Raw genomic sequence first — 8,137 nt, forward strand, 5'->3', positions numbered from 1 at the left:
TGATATATATTTTATTACAATACCGAATAATTATTACATATAATTACTCTATATTATTATTATATAGAATAATTACATATAATTATTATAATATAATTATGATTACTATTTGACGTTATAATAATATGCCTTATTATAATAAAATTATTTTTTAATATATTTATTAAAATAATTATTATAATATTGAATATTGGTGATTGAAAAGTAACAAGAAAAATCCTCTAAGGCCTGCTTCCAATTACCATAGATTTTGTAATTGGAGTTGTGCGATTTCGATTACAAAAATTAATGTGTCCTTTTTTGCAGTTGAAATGCAGCCTAAAATCATAATTTCAAGCATTTGAATAGTTGCTTTGGAAACTGTAATTCAATTGCAGCATTTTAACTATGACTGCCTAATTACTAGCAAATAAATATCTTATGAAATTTGTAGGGATGGTAATGGATCCAAAGTGGGTCGAGTAGGCTATATCCGTACCCATCTTATAAACAAAAATTCTATATCTATATTCATCCCATACTTGCCTTGTATCAGGTCAATTAGAGATACGGATCGGATATATAAGAGGAGTTGGTCATATCAGGTTAAGCCAAATCAGGTACATATAAATAATATAAGATCATTACAATTTTGAAAGGAAAATATATATTAAGGTTATATCAGATCAAGTTTGGATTGAGGCATACTATTATCCATATTTGATCTGAACCTATTTCGAATATTTTTTTTAGAACTCATACCCATCTTGGTTCCAATTAGATCAGATAAAATGCATCCTATTCAGATCGGATCGAGTCAATGACCCAACAGGTCAGCTAAAATTGCCACCTCTAGAAATTTGGGACTAAGATAGATTCGAGTTGCAGCCAAGGCTACAAGGAGAGAAATAGCCAACTAACTTGGCTTGAATTTGACCTAAATGTTTGGATTTGGATTAGATAAGCAGCTCAATGATCTACTAGGTCAAGTTTGATTATAAATTTAAGCCTGGAATATTATTAGGTTATATATGGATTTGGATTGGTCTACATTCTAAAACTCAAAGCTCAATCTTATGCATAACAATTATTTTGTTCTCTTCATAGCAAATTCGAGTATCCAAATTGTAGCCTGCCTTGTTCCATCAAATACATGTATATCAGATACTATTTGACTACGTGAAATTCATCTCTTTGAAAGAAAAAAAAATGACCATGGTAACTAGGAGGCATGCCCAGAGTCATCCTCCAACTAATAACTGTCAAAATTGATCTCTAACAGTAAGCCAAGGGAGGTTGGATGGAGTGCCAACTTTGTTATCCCACACGTATTTCTTTTTTCAAAATCTGATTATCATCTATTAAGCAAGTTTTCTACATTTTACAATTAGGATGTCTTTATCTATTAAAATAGATCAACATGAGAATATTGGATATACACTGGCCAAATCTGCTACAAGAAAAGTTGATTACAAGTATGGGTTAACTTTGCAAATGATGAGGAATCAAATGGAAAAATTTCAGCTAATTATAATTATTGTAAGAAAAAGTTATCTGGGAGCTGTAATAGGGGAACTTCACATCTAGAAAATCATTTGGGTTTGTCTATATTATTAAGGAGCAAGAAAAGAAAAACTTGATGCAAAGCAACTAGAGCTGGAAACAGGCTGGGCCACACCCCTACTTAAGCCTGTCCCAAAATAATTTTTTTGGGCTTCAGTCGGACTTAGGCCTAAAAATATTTTAAAATTTAAAGTTCGGTCCGAATCCAATTGGACCGGCCCAAGCCCCAGCTCAAGCCCAAGACTTGGCCTGAAACCCCTCTATCTCTCTCTATTTCTCTCTCCTCCCTCTATCTCTCCCTTTTGAAACTTCCATAGCTCCCTTTCTCTTTTAGGTCGCTGGCTCTCTTCTCCCCTCCTCTATCTTCTCTGACATGCCGTGCCTACATAGATCAGGACCGCCACTGGAGCGGCGAGGAGGACAGCTCAAAGACACAACACACAATAGCATCGTGGTCGCTAGTGAGGTTGTAGGTGAGGAGGTAGACCGCGATGACCACCGCCATTATGTTTATCGCTCGGAAGTACTTGGTCTCGGTCTCATCCTCCACCATTGCTGCAAAGCCAGGGGACTTGCAGAGGAAAAATATGGTGGCGGTGCAGACAGTGATGGGAACAATGGCGAGCATGAGGAAAGTGGCTAGGTCATTGCCGAAGAGGATGGATAAGAGGTCTGTGAAGACGGCAATGCTCAGACTCGACGATGAAGACTTTAGAGTGGCTGACCGACGTCCAGTGATGGAGGTGGAGAGAAGAACTTAACCCTAGAAGGCAGTCGGTGAGACTTTGCCTCGATTTGAGGAAACGAAGAAGAAAAAGCAAATAAGAAAATGAAATGGGCTCGAGCTTGTAGTCGGACTCAGGCCGGACCAATGATAGGCCTGAGTCCATTCCGAAAATGAAATGGACTCTATATCTGAGCCTAAACCTGGCTTAATTTTGTTTGGACCTAGCTCGAAGCTTGACTGACGGTCGGGCCAGTTTGAAGTCTATTGGGCCGGCCCAAGCCCATTTCCAGCCTTAAAAGCAACAAATCATAAACATGGGTATTAAAAAAAAAAAAATGACAAGTGAATAAGAATCTTTTGATTTCTTTTTAAGTTTCTTGAACATAAGAGGAATGCATAAACCACCAAATTTATTAATAAGGAGAAAAGAGAAAATACAAATCAGAATCACAATCTTGCACAATTAAGCTAGGTAAAACATAGAAGGAACCAACACACTACAATAATCTAGCATCTATTTGTTCCAAAACTATGTAAAACTTTTCAGGCTAGTGGGGTTACACGAGGTTGACCAGTGTCCATGTAATTAGTAGCTTGTCCCCAAATCATTGGAACCATTTTCTCCTTGTTTAAGAAGATCCAATTATTTCTTTCAAACCATCCGATATATCACTAACCATGCGATCCCAAGTGAACTGCCAAATTCTGTGTGTCTTTCTTTTTCATTCTCCAAGTGGTACAAAGCAAAACAAAAGATGAAGCATAATTAAGGGTGTGCAAATTGTTTGGTCAACGGAAAACCAAATTAAACCATTAATTATTTCAATATTTGATTTAGTTTTTTTTTCTGAAAATTTCGGTTTTAATTTAAAATCGAATCAAAATTTTTTAATCGGTTCGATCTTTGGTATTTAATTTGATAATTTTAATTAACCAAAAATTGAAATTATCTTGTCCCTTTCGATTTAATATTTATGTTTGGATTAAATATTATTTGAACTAAATGGTCCAGTTAGACCGTGCCAAATTCTACGGTAGATAACATACTACATTACCCCTTGTATTTGACCAATTTCTGATTGCACGCCATCTACCGTGCATCTACTCCATAAGAGAGGTTTTTGCTTTGAGTTTAGAGTAGTTTACTTTCAAACGTTAATATTCTGAGAACATATTTGTATAGTTTTGTACCTCTTTTTTTTTTTTGAGATCTCGTTTAGGTGAGTCAGATTGATGTTATTTCTTTGGATGATATTTATGTTTAAGAGAACGTGTGACAAAATCTCAGAGTAATTTAAAATAAAAAAGATTATTTTTCATAATTTATTTAGTCTAATTTTAAATCAGACTCATTTATCATGTCCCTTTTAAATCATGGTCCACCTAGACTAAGCCCAAGTGTAATTCTGTAGCCCAATAATGAAACTATTAAAAAATTTAATAAGTCTAAACAAAACCAAAAAGCCCAGCACAAAGAAGTCCAAAACCGAATTACCAACCGAACTGAACCAAAATTATTTCGGTTTGGTTTGTTTGGTTTTAAGCTATTTCGGTTCGATTTTTGATTCTACAAAATATAAGTTTAGAAGTTCGATTTTTCAAAACTTCGATTCGATTTAAACCACAAAAATCGAATGCACACCCATAAGCATAATTCCTCTAATGTTCAAAGCTTGCAGTGCCGTGGAAAAATTATAACAACTAACCAGAATTTGAGATACTAATCCCTATTAAGTTCTGCATAAGGGGCAATCACCAAATATATTCCAATCTTTTTCAGTAGGTTTTCCTTGTGTTCAGTTTTATCAGTTATCACCAGCCACATTGCAATTTTGATTTTAATTAGTGCTTTGTCTTCCACAAACAAACGAAGAAAGGACATCTAAGATATCTGTTATTAAAAAAACTCATACATTGACTTAGTTCGAATGGTTTCCCAAAAAAAAAAAAAGAAAAAGGAGAGGGAGAGAGAGAGAGAGAGACTTGGCTCAAAAGGTGGTGTTACATCTTTTGTTCCACTTATTAAGGACATGGCGCAGAATTACAGACTGTAAGCGATTCAATAAAACCTGCAATAACTCCTGTTTCTCTTAGGTGGCAGATCCAACGGTCTAAAAGTCTTGACATTCTAGGATTCCTTCTACTGGACTATGAACTAACGATCACATCCTTCTTCCAAGCTGAGATATAGAGATTGGAAACAGCCACTTTAAAGCCAAATTATCAAACCGAGGATATTCCCACAACCTCAAAAGGAAAACAGCATCCTTTCAAGTTTTCGTGGTTTGCACTTGCATGCCAAAATTTCTAATTTTTTCAAGTAGACCCCAAAACTTAAAATTTATTTACAATATGACCCAACTGTCCATCTCTGCTAGGATTTGTGAACATGTGATTGTTATGTGAGATAAATTTAGACAAAATTCCATTATACTCTTGTTACCAGGATTAGAAAAGGAGTTATCTTTGGACAGAAATGGAAGGAGATCACGAGGCGATCATATGACTCCTTCCGATCCTCTTGTTTTTTTTTCTTTTTGAACAAGAGCTTCCCAATCTGATTGAGTCCAATGAAGAGAGAGAGAAGAGGATAATGGAAGGAGAAGAGAGGAATTTAGAAATTGCCCATGGCTTCAAGTATGTACTCCAATCAAAACTCCTTCCAAAACTCCAACCAAAGTTCCCATCATTTTAACAAATTTTTCAAGCAAGAACTCTCACAAATCTCTGAACCATGTTAATGCTAACAGGAAGAGGATGCAGTTTTTTTCAACAGTTAATCCTCAACTTCACCACATTGGAGAGAGGTGATTAGCAAGTTGATACAAAAAAATAAAAAATAAAAGAATGAAAACCAGCTTTGCAGATCAAGGAGAAAGTACTTGACATGGTGCCTAATTGCTTCTCAGATGGTCACAAGATATTTGTTGGCAATGAAATGAAGCACTGAGAAGTAAGATGGAAGGATTAATACGAAGGATTTCACTTTTTTAAGCAGTCATACATGTAACCAAAGTTTAGATCTCGTGGGACAAGATTGTCTCAATTTTACTATGAAACTGGATGCGTCGCTATCCCACCCCATCTAGATACTAGAGATAGAAGATGTTCCTAAAAACTCCTGATCAAAATGCTAAGATGCTAGCGGGATGTCTCTGTTCTAACACGTGAGATGATACCGTCTCAATATTCTGTGAACGTCCCGTTGTATATAACGTCAAGAGAGAGGTCAAATGTACAATTTTTGACAGTTATTCTATCAAATGTTACTTTTGCAAACCTATGATTAACAATTATGATATTTTAAAAATGCAACGATAGGAATGTTTGCTTTTTGGTACTATGATGCTATGTCTCCCATCTAAAGACAAAATGATGTGTTATAATTTTTCTAAAACCATGGAATCACATTTCAGCCGCTAGTGAACTAAAGGCTTTTTGGGGTCCAAATATGTATACGGTAAATATTGGAGTCTAGTGTTACTATTGTAAACTTTTGGAGTCAGTCTGTATATCTTAGAATGTAGCAGATGCAATGTTGCTATCTGGTGTTAGCTATATCTTTAGCTTTCATATCTTGATGTTTTTGAATAATACAATCATATTTAGCCATTAAAGCTGATGCTGAAGGGCATAGAATCACATTTTACTTTATGGAAGTAGGTAATGGAACGACTTCAGTTTATCAGCCGATAGTTAAGCGTATGCAGCTGATATTGAGGGCAAACCGAATGAGTGAAGCTCAGCACAAATGAAATGTCCTAGATTGCTGATAGTTAACATCACACTCTACCCATACCAAAGATAACTAACATGTCGTGGATTCCAGTAGAAATGAAACAAATAACACTCAACTACTGAACTTAAATTTTAGGAGCACAAATGAAACAAATTTAACATTCTGTACAATTAAGCTGCTGAAAATAATTGATACTAAAGTATCTGCCCACCTATTGATATTTTAGTCCTAAATATTCTGCAAACCAAATTAAGTTGGGGAAAGTGTTACATTCAACTGAAACATAACTGAAAGTGTCACATTCAACTAAAACAAATAGTTGAAAGTGTCACATTCAACTGAAACAAAATATCACATTTCACGTTCACCATTACATTAAATTGTCACATCCATTGTTACGTTCAACCGTGCCATATACCAAAAGTATCACAAAGTTATTAAATGGTACCACAAATTATGACATCCAGCTGTACAAAATGGGATCACACGGTATGAGAAAAAAAAGGAACAAAATGGTATCAAAATGACACAAAAGAGTATCAAATACTCCATGAAGGCCTTTGAGAGTTTGAGTCTGACTTTTTGACGATGCTGCTAATTGTTGCTGGTGCTAATGCTGCTACTGAAGTTGCTCCTAGTGTTGCTAATGCTGCAGCTGCTGGTGCTCTGATGCTGTTAATCTGGTGGTGCTGCAGCCTAAGCTGTTACAACTCCGCTGCTTCCTAAAGGCTGTTGCTCTATATACTGTTATTTAATGTGCAATATTGTCACCTCCATGCGTATCCTGGACATCTTTACTTTAATCTCAAATGTCTCCCAGAGGTAATATTCTACTGTTGTGGTGGCACACTTGGATTTTTCAGCCTAAGACTCAAACACAAGTAAACATTGAACAATATGCACAATACACATTAACCCTAAAGCAACACATCTACGAGCAAGTAAATATGTAAATAAACATGGCAAATATGCATGTAAACATGGTCCATATGCAATTAAATATGCTTCAATGTACCTTAGGTTCATTTGATGTGCCAGATTGTTGTTTAGAGTGTGCCACCTGAAATTAGAAACCAAGTGTCAATATTTTTTGAAAAAACCAAACACTTAAAAGGATATACTATGTAGCATTGCTTACCTTCGATGAGATGTCCCCTTTCCTTTTTTTCTAAACCTCCTCCCTTTAGCACCTAACCCACATGCTGCCTCAGCATTTGGCTTGAAGAACCTTCTCTTTTTTGGGCCACTTATTTTCCAAGAGGTCTGCCCTTCTTAGATCTTGTATGGTCTGGCATTGTAGTCCTACTCAAGCAATTGCTACATTTAAGAAGACACCCACTTCTTCTGATTCTATATAGGTCCTGCACATCATCATCCCCCTTCTTTTGCACTTCCTTGGCTCACCAGTTGGCCTCCCCAATGGGGCTGTAGCTACTGAATCAAGTTGTGAGGACTTCTAAAACTGAATACCAGGCTTAATAACTAGCTCATAGCTTTAAAGAACATATCCTTAGAGTACCATGGTCTACAAAATGCATCTCTACCTCCTTCTTGAAAGTATGATAGCTGCAGCTGCATGGCAATAGAGGATTCTAATGAGAACAAACTTTCAACATCCACAGATTCTCCTCTCTAAGTCAACTACAGAAGTGCCATCTGGATGATCAACCTCAAACTGCCTCCACCACCCCACCTAACATGGCAATCCATGGTATGTGGCTTAGCTAACACTACCTTCTTCTGGACTTAGGACATATTGGACTGCTATACCTCTGCAAGCCTATCTCCTAGCCTGGAAATGCATAAGAAGCATTTTTATTATCCCAGTAAAGTTATGCCAGGCTTGTCCCTAGCTTCATCATTATGACTATTGACACATTCATATATATGTTCAAAATCATATCACACATAAACAAATTACACAACAAGTGAGGCCAATATGCTAAGTGATACAATATATAAGCCTTACACCTTAGTCTAGTGCTGAATGCATGTCTACACCACAAAAATAAAGCGTGCTAAGTAAACATTAGCTAATTTGGAGTCCCAAAAGCCATGCACAGCTTTCATTTTAACTTGAAACTCAAGGACAATTCAAAACCCTTTCTGCTGCATATAGTGCATCTTTA

General features: G+C 36.1%; 1 long non-coding RNA gene across 1 annotated transcript in view; it reads right to left on the minus strand.

Moving 5' to 3' along the window:
- Positions 1-6,905: 6,905 nt before the first annotated feature.
- Positions 6,906-8,137, minus strand: part of LOC140856502 (uncharacterized) — a 58,454-nt gene continuing 57,222 nt past the window's right edge. The window contains exon 5 of the long non-coding RNA XR_012139761.1: positions 6,906-7,068. This is a non-coding gene — a long non-coding RNA (uncharacterized lncRNA). The remainder of the gene's footprint in view (positions 7,069-8,137) is intronic.

The sequence above is a fragment of the Elaeis guineensis genome, chromosome 3 (genome assembly GCF_000442705.2).
Source record: "Elaeis guineensis isolate ETL-2024a chromosome 3, EG11, whole genome shotgun sequence".
In the NCBI taxonomy this organism is placed as follows: domain Eukaryota; kingdom Viridiplantae; phylum Streptophyta; class Magnoliopsida; order Arecales; family Arecaceae; genus Elaeis; species Elaeis guineensis.